Source organism: Ranitomeya variabilis, chromosome 8, assembly GCF_051348905.1.
Source record: "Ranitomeya variabilis isolate aRanVar5 chromosome 8, aRanVar5.hap1, whole genome shotgun sequence".
Classification (NCBI taxonomy): domain Eukaryota; kingdom Metazoa; phylum Chordata; class Amphibia; order Anura; family Dendrobatidae; genus Ranitomeya; species Ranitomeya variabilis.
Window position 1 is genome coordinate 127,034,353 of NC_135239.1, and position 13,376 is coordinate 127,047,728.

General features: G+C 45.9%; 1 protein-coding gene across 2 annotated transcripts in view; it reads right to left on the reverse strand.

Annotated features, from left to right (window-relative positions):
• The window catches only part of GORAB (golgin, RAB6 interacting), a 261,302-nt gene that overhangs the window by 109,449 nt on the left and 138,477 nt on the right, over nt 1-13,376 (reverse strand). The gene's annotated exons all lie outside the window — the stretch shown is intronic.

Genomic DNA, 13,376 nt, shown 5'->3' on the forward strand with positions numbered 1-13,376 from the left:
ACAACGTATAACATAATAGTACATACAACATACGGTTGTGGCCAAAACTATTGACAACCCTGCAATTCTGTCAGATAATACTCAGTTTCTTCCTGAAAATGATTGCAAACACAAATTCTTTGGTATTATTATCTTTATTTAATTTGTCTTAAATGAAAAAACACAAAAGAGAATGAAGCAAAAAGCAAAACATTGATCATTTCACACAAAACTCCAAAAATTGGCCAGACAAACGTATGGGCACCCTCAGCCTAATACTTGGTTGCACAACCTTTAGCCAAAATAACTGCGACCAACCGCTTCCGTTAACCATCAATGAGTTTCTTACAATGCTCTGCTGGAATTTTAGACCATTCTTCTTTGGCAAACTGCTCCAGGTCCCTGATATTTGAAGGGTGCCTTCTCCAAACTGCCATTTTTAGATCTCTCCACAGGTGTTCTATGGGATTCAGGTCTGGACTCATTGCTGGCCACCTTAGAAGTCTCCAAAAAGCACTAGAAAATGGTTTGAGAGAAAGCACTGAAGTGTGTTTTGGGTCATTGTCCTGCTGGAAGACCCATGACCTCTAAGGGAGACCCAGCTTTCTCACACTGGGCCCTACGTTATGCTGCAAAATTTGTTGGTAGTCTTCAGACTTCATAATACCATGGACACGGTCAAGCAGTCCAGTGCCAGAGGCAGCAAAGCAACCCCAAAACATCAGGGAACCTCCGCCATGTTTGACTGTAGGGACCGTGTTCTTTTCTTTGAATGCCTCTTTTTTCTCCTGTAAACTCTATGTTGATGCCTTTGCCGCGCAAAAAAACACATCAAAAACGCACCTGCGTTTTGTGCCAAGAGCTGCGGATTTAGTGCAGAAAAACCCGCAGGCAAATCTGCAATGTGTGCACATACCCTAAACCCAAGGTGCTTCACAGAAGTTTATAACATTATTATAGAAGTTTAGAACATTGCGTGAAAAAAATCCATTGCACAAAAAAAATAAAGGGAACAGTTAAACAACAGAATATAACTCCAAGTACATCAAACTTCTGAGAAATCAAACTGTCCACTTAGGAAGCAACACTGTTTGACAATCAATTTCACATGCTGTTGTGCAAATGGAATAGACAACAGATGGAAATTATTGGCAATTATGAAGACACACTCAATAAAGGAGTGGTTCTGCAGGTGGGGACCACAGAACACATCTAAGTACCAGTGCTTTCTGGCTGATGTATTGGTCACTTTTGAATGTTGGTTGTGCTTTCACACTCGTGGTAGCATGAGACGGACTCTACAATACCAACACACGTGGCTCAGGTAGTGCATCTCATCCAGGATGGCACATCAATGCGAGCTGTGGCAAGAGGGTTTGCTGTGTCTGTCAGCGTAGTGTCCAGAGGCTGGATGCGCTACCTGGAGACAGGCCAGTACACTAGGAGTAATGGAGGGGGCCGTAGGAGGGCAATAACCCAGCAGCCGGAACGCTACCTCAGCCTTTGTGCAAGGATGAACAGGAGGAGCACTGCCAGAGCACTGCAAAATGACCTCCAGCAGGTCACAAATGTGCATGTGTCTGCACAAATGGTTAGAAACCTACTCCATGAGGATGGTCTGAGTGCCTGACGTCCACAGATGGGGTTGTGCTCACAGCCCAACACCGTGCAGGACGCTTGGCATTTGCCACAGAACACCAGGATTGGCAAATTCGCCACTTGTGCCCTGTGCTCTTCACAGATGAAAGCAGGTTCACACTGAGCACATGTGACAGACTTGAGTCTAGAGACGCAGTGGAGAGTGATCTGCTGCCTACAACATCCTTCATCATGACCGGTTTGACAGTGGGTCAGTAATGGTGTGGGGTGGTATTTCTTTGGAGGGCCGCACAGCCCTCCATGTGCTCTCCAGAGGAACCTTACCGTCATTAGGTACGGAGAGGAGATCCTCAGACCCCTTGGGAGACTATATGCTGGTGCGGTTGGCCCTGGGTTCCTCCTAATGCAGGACAATGCCAGACTTCATGTGGCTGGAGTGTGTCAGCAGACTGCAAGATGAAGGCATTGAAGCTATGGACTGGCCTGCCCATTACCCAGACATGAATCCGATTGAACACATCTGGGACATCATGTTTCGCACCATCCAACAACGTCACATTGCACCACAGACTGTCCAGGAGTTGGTGGATGATTTAGTCCAGGTCTGGGAGGAGATCCCATCGGAGACCATCTACCGTCTCATCGGGAGCATGTCCAGGCATTGCAGGGAGGTCATTCAGGCAGGTGGAGGCCACACACACATCAGATCATTTCCTTGTCTTGAGGCATTTCCACTGAAGTTGGACCAGCCTTTAATTTGATTTTCCACTTTGATTTTGAGTTTCATTCCAAATGCAGACCTCCACGGGATATTAATTTTGATTTACATTGATCATTTTTATGTTTTACTGTTCTCAACACATTCTACTACGTAATTAATAAAGATTTGCAACTGATATATTTCATCCAGTGATATCTAGGATGTGGTATTTTAGTGTTCCTTTTATCTTTTTGAGCAATATATATATATATATATATATATATATATATATATATATATATATATATATATATAGAACAAAATCAGAACAGCATCATATTACCACAATTTTAGTGCAAAGCTTTCCAAACCAATGGTCCAATGGCTTCAATCATAAGAGAAAAAAGGGAAAACAGCACACAAAAAATAGAAAAAAGTGGGCTTTTAATGCCTGTACGGCGTGGCAACATTTCGGATATAATATCCTTTTTCCTTGAAACGTATTCATTCTCTGAACTGAAATATCCTGCATGTCTACTGCTCCATTCCCTGACAGCAAGCAGCCTGAATGGTATCGGAGTCATTCTATCTTTGGCATTGAATCCTGCATATATCTATATATGTTAGCCATCTTATTATGCAATTGTTTTTGTTTATAGATGTATAATTCACTTCTGCTTGTCCTTATGCAGAGAGATCACATAACTGTTTCAAAGCAGTTTATGATCCATGTAGACCTGGACATTTGTTTATCTGATCACTACATTTATTGTGTCCTGCTGTCTCAACTGAGTTTGAGTGATTGGTAACGAGAGGGAAAAAAAAAAAAAGTGAGATCTAAGAGCTAGCCTTCTATAAATGTAGACATACTTTGGGGATGCATTCATGCAGGGGTGCATTCGTGCACTATTATTCGTGTACATTTATTCAAAGTACTTTTTTCTAAGTACTCGGCAGTTATAACATGGCAGTTAGACAGGGCAGGAGACAGGTAAGAAAAACTAAATCTATTCCCTATTCATTTGAAACAGAACAAATACTCACCATATGTATTTGTATAATCTATATCCTGGCTGCTGAATTCACTCACATTCACCGCCCTTGCATAAACTCTTTACACTCCATCCATATTGGCCCCTCTGTCCTCTCCTCTCCTATGTATAGCACTTGCGCTCTGTTCACATTGCTTAACAGCGCAGATCCATTCAGTCCCACCATCCAACACAAGAGACGCTCTCACAAATCGCTTAACCATCTGCTCTCTCTTTCTATCCTCCTTCTCCTAGTTGCTGGAGACATCTCTCCCAACCCCGGCCCCCCATGTTATAGCCAGTCAAACTTCCCAACTGCTACACTCAGAAACCCCTCTAACCTTATTAATATTCCATGCATGCCTTCTGTCTCTTTGAATTGTGCCCTTTGGAATTCTCGCTCTGTGTGAAATAAACTCTCCTTCATCCATGACTTCTTCCTTTCTAATTCTCTTAACTTCTTGGCTCTTACTGAAACCTGGATCCAGCAGTCAGACACCACCGCTGCTGCTGCTCTCTCATATGGTGGACTACACTTTTCTCATACCCCAAGATCAGACAACAGAGCAGGTGGAGGCGTTGGTCTGCTCCTTTCACCAAAATGTACCTTCCAAATTATCCCCCAAGTACCCTCACTTGTATTCCCTTCCTTTGAGGTCCATGCTGTCAGACTCTACGTCCCCTTCTCCATGCGAGTGGCGGTGGTGTATCGTCCTCCCGGCCCCTCTCATCAGTTCCTGGATCACTTTGCCACCTGGCTTCCACACTTTCTCTCCTGTGACACCCCCACCCTTATTATGGGTGATTTCAACATCTCCATTGTTTCTCCCCTCTCCCCATCTGCTTCTCACCTTTTATCTCTAACCTCCTCTTTCGGCCTCTCGCAGCACACTAACTCTCCAACGCATGAAGATGGAAACTCCCTCGACTTGGTCTTCTCCCGGCTTTGCTCAGTGGACGAGTTCACAAACTCCCCTCTCCCGCTCTCTGACCACAACCTTCTTTCATTCTCTATCAAGAACTGCCATCCCGCTCAGGTCACCCCCACTTTCCACACTTATAGAAACATACAGGCCATTAACACCCAGAAACTTATGAAGAACTTGCAGTCCTCATTGGCCCCAATCTCCTCCATCTCATGTCCTGATTCTGCTCTGAAGCACTACAATGAAACCCTGCAAAGTGCCCTGGATGAAGCTGCACCTCTTATACATAGAACAACTCAGCACAGATGGCGACAACCATGGCACATGCTGCAAACGTTTCCTGCAGCGGTGCTCCAGGTGCACTGAACGTCTGTGGAGAGAATCTAATCTACCTGAAGATTTCATCCATTATAAGTTCATGCTAAAAACATGCAACTCTGCCCTTCACCTCTCCAAACAAACCTATTTTAACACCCCGATCACCTCACTGTCAAATAACCCTAAAAGTCTCTGACACTTTCCAGTCCCTACTCAACCCAAGAGAGCAAGCCCCAACCACGGATCTCCGCGCTGATGATCTAGCCAATTACTTCAAAGAAAAAATTGACCACATTCGACAGGAATCATCTCCCAATCTCTTCATACCATGCACTGTCCTCCCTCCCCCACTGCATCTGGTTCACTCTCTGACTTTGAACCAGTTACAGAAGAAGAAGTAGTCGGGCTCCTTGCATCTTATCGCCCGACCACTTGCACCAGTGACCCCATTCCGTCACATCTCCTCCAGTCCCTTTCCCCGGCTGTCACCTCTCACCTAACAAAAATATTCAACCTTTCTCTCACTTCCGGTATTTTTCCCTCCTCATTTAAGCATGCCATCATACATCCATTACTTAAAAAACCATCCCTCGACCAAAACTGTGCCGCTAATTATAGACCTGTCTCTAATCTTCCCTTCATCTCTAAACTCCTCGAACGCCTGGTCCACTCCCGTCTTACCCGCTATCTCTCAGATAACTCTTCTCGACCCTCTTCAATCTGGCTTCCGCTCTTTACACTCTACTGAAACTGCCCTCACTAAAGTCTCTAATGACCTACTAAACAGCTAAATCTAATGGTCACTACTCCATGTTAATTCTCTTGGATCTCTCCGCAGCATTCGATACTGTGGATCATCAGCTCCTCCTCAATATGCTCCGCTCCATCGGCCTCAAGGACACCGTTCTCTCCTGGTTCTCCTCCTATCTCTCTGACCGATCCTTCACTGTATGTTTTGCTGGTTCCTCCTCCTCTCACCTTCCCCTTACTGTCGGGGTTCCTCAAGATCAGTCCTAGGCCCCCTCCTCTTCTCTTTGTATACTGCCCCTATTGGACAATCAGTAGATTTGGTTTCCAGTACAATCTCTATGCTGACGACACCCAATTATACACCTCTTCTCCTGTTATCACGCCGACCTTTTTAGAAAACACCAGTGATTGTCTTATCGCTGTCTCTCATGTCCTCCCTCTATCTGAAACTGAACCTGTCAAAAACTGAACTCCTCGTGTTCTCTCCCTCTACTAACCTACCTTTGCCTGACATTGCCATCTCCGTGTGCGGTTCCACCATTACTCCAAAGCAACATGCCTGCTGCCTTGGGGTCATCCTTGATTCCGAGCTTTCATTCACCCCCCCACATCCGATCACTGGCTCGCTCTTCCTATCTGCATCTCAAAAACATTTCTAGAATTCGCCCTTTTCTTACTTTCGACTCTGCAAAAACTTACTGTTTCACTTATTCATTCCCGTCTGGACTATTGTAACTCTCTACTAATCGGCCTCCCTCTTACCAAACTCTCCCCGCTCCAGTCTGTCCTGAATGCTGCAGCCAGGATCATATTCCTCACCAACCGTTACACCGATGCCTCTACCCTGTGCCAGTCATTACATTGGCTACCCATCCACTCCAGAATCCAGTACAAAACTACTACCCTCATCCACGAAGCACTCCATGGCTGAGCACCACCCTACATCTCCTCTCTGGTCTCAGTCTACCACCCTACCCGTGCCCTCCGCTCTGCTAATGACCTCAGGTTAGCATCCTCAAGAATCAGAACCTCCCACTCCCATCTCCAAGACTTTACACGTGCTGCGCCGATTCTTTGGAATGCACTACCTAGGTTAATACGATTAATCCCCAATCCCCACAGTTTTAAGCGTGCCCTAAAAACTCATTTGTTCAGATAGGTTAATGCATTGAGGCGGTAGGCCAAACGATCCCTGTGTGGCCGATCATTAAAAAAAAAAAATAAATAAAAAATCAGGTTCCGCATAATAGCCCTCTGTGTCTGTACTGTTACATACTTAGGCTGTTAACTGGTTCATGCAGCTTTACATGAACACCCGAGCCTTACACTATGGCTGGTCCAAATAACTAAAGCAATTGTTACCATCCACCTCTCGTGTCTCCCCTTTTCCTCATAGTTTGTAAGCTTGCGAGCAGGGCCCTCATTCCTCCTCGTATCTATCTTGAACTGTGATTTCTGTTATGCTGTAATGTCTATTGTCTGTACAAGTCCCCTCTATAATTTCTAAAGTGCTGCGGAATATGTTGGCACTATATAAATTATAATATATATATATATATATATATATATATATATACAAAATTGGAACAGCATCCAAAAGTAGGAATTAGTCCTACCGGTAAGTATGTTTCCAGGACGTCCCTCCTGAAAGCACCACCAGGAGAAATACCAAATAACTCCTCATTTTTAGGGTGGGATTACAGCCTGGAGGACTTTCCTCCCAAATGTAGTCTGTTGATTTACCGTCACGTCTAACTTATAATGTCTACAAAAAGTATTTGACCTCGACCATGTCGCAGCTTTGCATATTTGGTCCATAGACGCCCCAGCGCTTTCTGCCCATGAGGCTGAGATTGCTCTCAACGAATGTGCCCTGAGGCTTTCTGGAGGAGTTCTTCCTGCCAAGATATAGGCTGCCGTGATGGTAGATTTAATCCATCTTGCTAGAGTAGCTTTGGATGCTTTTTTCCTTTTGTTCTTTCCGGCCATCTGGATGAAGAGGTTAGAGTCAATTCTCCAACTATCTGTGATCTCCAAGTAGTGTAGAATTGTCCTTTTTACATCTAAAGCGTGAAGAAACCGCTCCTTGTCATTACTGAAGTTCTGGCAGAATGTAGGCAGAACAATTTCTTGACTTCTGTGGAAGTCTGAAACCACTTTAGGAAGGAACCCGGGATTTAGTTTAAGGATGATACAGTCATCCTGGACCTTTAAGTATGGATGTTTAATAGAGAAAGATTGGATCTCACCAACGCGACGCGCTGACGTTATTGCCACTAGGAAGAGAGCCTTAAATGTTACGGCTCTCAGGTCTGCTTGAGCTAATGGCTCATATGGTTGCTTACAAAGTTCATTTAGCACTAAGTTTAGGTCCCAGGGAGGCACTGAACTGCGAATTGTAGGCCTAAGTCTCTGAATGGCCTTGACGAACCTCACTATCCACGGATGGGAGGCTAGCTGGAAGTAATAGAAGGAACTGAGGGCCGAGATCTGTACCTTCAGTGTACTAGGCCTTAGTCCTTTATCGAACCTTGACTGGAGAAAGTCTAGAATTTTTGGAATATTTGGACCGTGAGAGACCGATACGGGAACTGTACTCTGAGAGCAGAACTTTTTCCATATCTTTCTGTATATTGCGGCAGTTACCGGTTTTCTACTGTTTTGAATAGTAGCAATGACTGGCTCCGAGAGGCCTTTTGATCTTAGGATCTCTTTTTCATGATCCATGCTGCTAACTGTAGTAGGCCCGGGTCGTGATGGACTAGGGGCCCTTGAGACAAAAGGTCCGGTACCACTGGTAGATGGATTGGATCCTCCCAGGACATCATCTTTAGTAGAGGAAACCAGCTCCTTTTGGGCCAGTAAGGGGCTATTAAGATACTATGGGTGTGAGGCGGAGATGGGAACCTGATAATAGGCACTTTTTAGATCTAATATGCTCATTACTGATCCTTTCTGGATCAGAGGTATTGCAGATATGAGGGATTCCATTTTGAATCGCTTGTAAGCAACTGACCGATTTAAAGGTTTCAGGTTTATAATTGTACGGAATTCTCCGCTTGTTTTTTTTTATGAGGAATAGACTCGAATAGTGTCCTCTGAACCTCTGGGCATGGGGTACCGGAATGATGGCTTTTATCTGGATAAGTTCTTGAATATCCTTTAGAAGCCTCTGCTGAACCGATAAAGACTGGGTCTGAGTTAGGCAAAATCTTTCGGGAGGTGTTTGGCTGAACTCTATTTTGTACCCTCGTTCTACCAAACTTAGGATCCATGGGTTCTGAGTGATGTTTTGCCAACCCTGTAGGAAGTACTGAAGCCTTCCACCCACTAGGTTGGCGTCATTGTTTATTGGTTTTTGATTTTTGGTCCTGAAAGGCACCCCTGCCTCTACCACTTTTCGGGTAGCTCCTCTTCCGCCCTTCCCTTTCCCTCTATAGTCTTGTCTGGGATGGAATCGAGACCTACGAAAGGACGGCGTGTTTTTCGTTTTTTCTTCCGGGAAACCCTTTTTCTTATCTGCTGCTTTTTCAAGCAATTCGTCCAATACTGGACCGAAGACATGAAGGCCAGAGAAGGGTATTGAACACAGTTTATTTTTTGACTGTGTATCACCGGACCATGATCTGAGCCATAGAGCTCTTCTTGCTGCATTAGATAAGGCATTGTTTCTTGCAGCAAACCGCACTAACTCTGCCGAAGCATCGGCCATAAAGTCTGTTGCTATCCTCAGGAGTGGTAAAGATTTTAGGATCTCGTCTCTAGGCGTTTTATTGTTAATCTGGGTCTCTAGTTTTTCTACCCACAGAGACATTGACCTGGCAACTGAGGTGGACGCAATATTGGCCTTCATGATAGCGGCTGAAGCTTCCCAGGCCTTCTTGAGGAGATCTTCAGATCTTTTGTCCATAGGATCTTTGAGACCCGAGGAATCCTCAAAAGGGATGGTGGTCTTTTTTGAGACCTTGGCTACAGGTATATCCACTTTAGGAACGGATTCCCAGATTTTGGTCTCCTCTGGATCAAAGGGCAGACGATATTTGAAATCTCTTGGGACTATCAGTTTTTTCCCTACATCACCCCATTCTTCCAAGATCATTTCTTGAATATGGCGATTTACAGGAAACACTCTGCTTCTACGAGCTCTGAGCCCCCCAAACATCTCGTCTTGGACTGTAAGGGGTTCCGTGGCGTCCTCTACCCTCATGGTATCTCTGACGGCCTGTAGTAATGTCTCTGTGTGTTCAGAAGAAAATAGATATCTCTTCATTTCCTCTGGGAGGATACATACATTTATCACACACTTTCTTCCTATGCCCCTCTGGTAGCCTATTGGAGCATAGAGGGCATTTACTTGTCCTGCGCTTTTGGCCTGACACTGGGCGCCTGGAAGCCTCCTTATCCTGCAATAGATACAGAGAGGCCCTATAGCTTGTGTTGTAATATGTGATACAAACCCCCTATGTATAACTTACATGATCGGGGGCGAGCTCTGAGGACAGGATCTCTGGACGATCTGCACCCTCCATCTCTCTAGGATCAGTGCGAAGTCAGATGTTCGTGATTAAATAGGAACTCTTACCTGTCTTCAAATCATCAGATTCGTCCTCCTTCCGAGCTCAGCTGCCGGTGATCCCTGCGGGTCTCTAACGCCCACTGCTGCTGGGCGGGAATTTCATTTTCCAGCTGTATGATACAGCCCAATGCAGACTTCTGGCGTCCCCGAGGCCACGAGCTGCCCAGGAACGCCACCGGAAGTCCGCCCATAGGTGATTGCAGCGTCTTTGAAGCGGCACACCTCAGAGAAGCGGTGTACTCGCCGTCGCGGCGCGCCCCGATGACGCGGCACGCTCCGATGACGCGGCACGCCCACTGTGCACCGATCCGAGGCACTCCCTGCAGGCCCAACCCGGCGCGCTCCCTGGCGTGTGTTGGGAGGGTCACCGCCGGTATCCGGGTGCAGCAAAAACGTGCAGAGCCCTCTGAAGAGGGATGCCCTGGAGTCGGGAGCACAGCTCAACCGGCGCTGAGGGACCTCCAGCGGTGTCAGCGCTATCAGGCGGAGTTCATGCCAACTCTCCTCTGCGTCTGTCCCTGATAGGGACAGGAAAAACGCTGAGGGGTGGGGGTGGGGAGGGGGCTATTTAACCTCTTCGGTGTTTCCTGTCCCTATCAAGGATAAGAAGGACAACCTCCTGGTGGTGCTGTCAGGAGGGACGTCCTGGAAAAATACCTTAACGTAGTGCAAAGCTCTCCCAGCCAGTAGTCCAATGACTTCCAACAATAAGTACAAAATAAGAAAAGCAGCACAAAAATATAAAAAGGAGGACTTTATTGCCTGAACGGCGTGGCAACGTTTCGGATACAAAATCCTTTTTCAAACAGTGAACACATGAGTGAAACAGTTATTTATACAAGACACATTCAAATCTCATTATAACATTCATTATGTGCAATATTACAAATATAAATAAATTACATTAGACAGCAATCTATTAAAAAAGTGAATCCATGTGAAATAGAATATCTCCATGCAATTCATTATCAGTGAACATTAAATATAATGTGTCGCGTGATTATTCATAAAATATCCTCAATAATCAATTATCAATCAGATAAAATCAAATCAGGTGTTCCACTCCCGTACACTATGATCATATGAAAATTGCAAACACATTACTTAGCCTGCACGCCTCGGCGTCTCCCCACACACACTGCGCATGCCCGCGACGTCAAAGCCAAAAGGCCCACAATGCCACAGCTCGCAGCTGCGCAGAGCCACCCCGAGGCACCCTTGTTTAACAAAGGAAAACTTTGCCCAAAGAAGATATCCGCTCTCAAAGTATAAAAAACAATCACATTTTTTTGTGCTGCTTTTCTTATTTTGTATATACCGTATATACTCGAGTATAAGCCGACCCGAGTATAAGCCGACCCCCCTAATTTTGCCACAAAAAACTGGGAAAACTTATTGACTCGAGTATCTGCCTAGGGTGGAAAATGCAGCAGGTACCGGTGAATTTCAAAATTAAAAATAGATGCTCCATACCGTTCATTATGGCCCCATAGATGCTCCACATAAAGCTGTGCCACATATAATGCTCTGCACCGTTCATTATGGCCCCATAGATGCTCCACATAAAGCTGTGCCACATATAATGCTCTGCACCGTTCATTATGGCCCCATAGATGCTCCACATAAAGGTGTGCCATATGTAATGCTCTGCACCGTTCATTATGGCCCCATAGATGCTCCACATAAAGCTGTGCCATATATACAATGCTCTGCACCGTTGCCCCATAGATACTCCACATAAAGCTGTGCCATATATACAATGCTCTGCACCGTTGCCCCATAGATAGCTGTGCCATATATATAATGCTCTGCACCGTTGCCCCATAGCTGTGCCATATAGTGCTCTGCACCGTTGCCCCATAGCTGTGCCATATAGTGCTCTGCACTGTTGCCCCATAGCTGTGCCATATAGTGCTCTGCACCGTTGCCCCATAGATACTCCACATAAATCTGTGCCATTGCTGCTGCTGCAATAAAAAAAAAAAAAACGACATACTCACCTCTCTTGCTTGCAGCTCCTCAGCGTCCGGTCCCGGCATCTCTCTGCACTGACTGATCAGGTAGAGGGCGGCGCGCACACTATATGTGTCATCGCGCCCTCTGACCTGCACAGTCAGTGCGGAGAGACGCCGGGAAGATGGAGCGGCGCCCGGCGTGTGGAACGCGGACAGGTGAATATGTAATACTTACCTGCTCCCGGCGTCCCGCTCCTTCCCCCAGACAGCTGGTCTTCGGTGCCGCAGCCTCTTCCTCTATCAGCGGTCACCGGCACCGCTTCATTAGAGAAATGAATAGGCGGCTCCGCACCTATGGGAGGTGGAGCAGCCTATTCATTTCTCTAATGAGCGGTCCCACGTGACCGCTCAGGGGAAGAGGCTGCGGCACCCGGAGACCTTGGGACGGGCAGGGGGCGCGCCAGGATCGCCGGGACTAGGTGAGTATATGACAGTCCTCACCCGCCGACCCCACCACCGATCATGACTCGAGTATAAGCCGAGAGGGGCACTTTCAGCCCCAAAATTTGAGTATATACGGTATATATATATATATATATATATATATATATATATATATATATATATATATATATATATATATATATATATACATATACACTCACTGGCCACTTTATTAGGTACACCTGTCCAACTTCTTGTTAACACTTAATTTCTAATCAGCCAATCACATGGCGGCAACTCAGTGCATTTAGGCATGTAGACATGGTCAAGACAATCTCCTGCAGTTCAAACCGAGCATCAGTATGGGGAAGAAAGGTGATTTGAGTGCCTTTGAACGTAGCATGGTTGTTGGTGCCAGAAGGGCTGGTCTGAGTATTTCAGAAACTGCTGATCTACTGGGATTTTCACGCACAACCATTTCTAGGGTTTACAAAGAATGGTCCGAAAAAGAAAAAAAATCCAGTGAGCGGCAGTTCTGTGGGCGGAAATGCCTTGTTGATGCCAGAGGTCAGAGGAGAATGGGCAGACTGGTTCGAGCTGATAGAAAGGCAACAGTGACTCAAATCGCCACCCGTTACAACCAAGGTAGGCCTAAGAGCATCTCTGAACGCACAGTGCGTCGAACTTTGAGGCAGATGGGCTACAGCAGCAGAAGACCACACCGGGTACCACTCCTTTCAGCTAAGAACAGGAAACTGAGGCTACAATTTGCACAAGCTCATCGAAATTGGACAGTAGAAGATTGGAAAAACGTTGCTTGGTCTGATGAGTCTCGATTTCTGCTGCGACATTCGGATGGTAGGGTCAGAATTTGGCGTAAACAACATGAAATCTTTGGGATGTGGTGGAACGGGAGATTCGCATCAGGGATGTGCAGCCGACAAATCTGCGGCAACTGTGTGATGCCATCATGTCAATATGGACCAAAATCTCTGAGGAATGCTTCCAGCACCTTGTTGAATCTATGCCACGAAGAATTGAGGCAGTTCTGAAGGCAAAAGGGGGTCCAACCCGTTACTAGCATGGTGTACCTAATAA